Here is a 1,627-nt window from a genome sequence, read left to right on the forward strand (position 1 = left end):
CCCTTGGCTTGCACTTACACTTACATCTAGGTGAGCCACATAATTAAACATACATTTCTATTCATCAGTCATACTAGTCCCATTGGACAACAATGCCTTTATATCATCATTGGCATCTATACCACGTCAATGTACATGAGCCGACAAGGCTAACAAAATGATATACAAAATATAGGCCGACAAGGCCAAGCACATCTAACCACGTACACATGTCTACGAGCCTCTAAGGAGAGTATGTCATATCACATAAGCGGGACAGGACCCCGCTATGCCCATAATTATGTACACAAAATAATAAGTACCCAAAAACTATAGCTCCGAATGAAATGGAGCTCCGCTATGTAGTCCCTGAGAGTGTAGCTATGGATCAATCCTGTCTCCCTGTGCACCTGCGGGCATGACGCAGCGTCCACAAATAAAAGGACGTTAGTACGAAGAATGTACAGAGTATGTAAAGCATGATCAATATCAATGTAGAAGCATAATAAGCAACATGAAAGATAACACGGGATGGGAGATAACAATATCATCGTCATAAGTACTTACTTGCCTTTCATAGGAACTTTCCATTCTAATGCGTATTTGTGTACATATATCCATATCCGTATCCATAATCGTATCCGTTCCATATTTATACTCATATTCGTATACATACTTGTGTCTATGTCATATACACACTCATATCATATTCATAGCATTTACATAGCATACCCGACCATGCAGGACCGGTGTTTCATACATACTTGGCCAACCAAGGCTCAAGATTACACATATCTGGCCCTACCATGGCGTCAGGGTTACATCTACCTGGCCCTACCAAGGCGTCAGGGTTATATCTACCTGGCCCTACCAAGGCATCAAGGTTATCCGTACCATCTGCAGAGGTGTGCGCGCATTACATAATCATATACATATTTATTTACATATCCTACCCGGCCTCATAAGCTCGGGGTTCCATAATAGTCATACATAGATACATATACATAATAGCTCATAAGCGTCTTTACTATTATAGCTACTATCACCGTCGTCATCGTTATCGTCATCGCTATTACCACCATAGTCGTCTTCCATATCATTGTCACTATTATCGCCATTCGTCACATCTATCTTTATAGGCTTACTCGTCATACGAGTAACTTAGCACAATCGTGGCGTATCAAGAATCGTGAGCTTACAAGCTCGGAAGATCACATCATTTGAAAGATATCATAGTCTTATAGAAGATTTAGACGTTTGGCCAAAGAACCATGCCTTATGAAAGAAGGGTTAGCCTTACATACCTTTCCGTTGAACTATTCTACACTTGCACGTTCTCCTCCGAAGCTCCCGTCTCTACCTTCATTAAAGTCATACTATCATTAGAGTCGATAGCTAGCATACATGACAAAAACTAGAGAAAATCTGGCAACGTCTCCTCTATTTATACGACATTCCTCTATAGCGTATATCAACTCTCAAACGTCAATAATACATTCACAATACTATAACGATAGTCATTATTCATCCACATTATCCATGGAAATAACGCACGACGATGCCCATTCTCATACATTGCTTATCTCATGTTCTCAACATCATTTATAACATATTTACATCACAACACATCAAGAATCGTAACTCAAGT

Source organism: Lycium barbarum, chromosome 7 (genome assembly GCF_019175385.1).
Source record: "Lycium barbarum isolate Lr01 chromosome 7, ASM1917538v2, whole genome shotgun sequence".
In the NCBI taxonomy this organism is placed as follows: Eukaryota; Viridiplantae; Streptophyta; class Magnoliopsida; order Solanales; family Solanaceae; genus Lycium; species Lycium barbarum.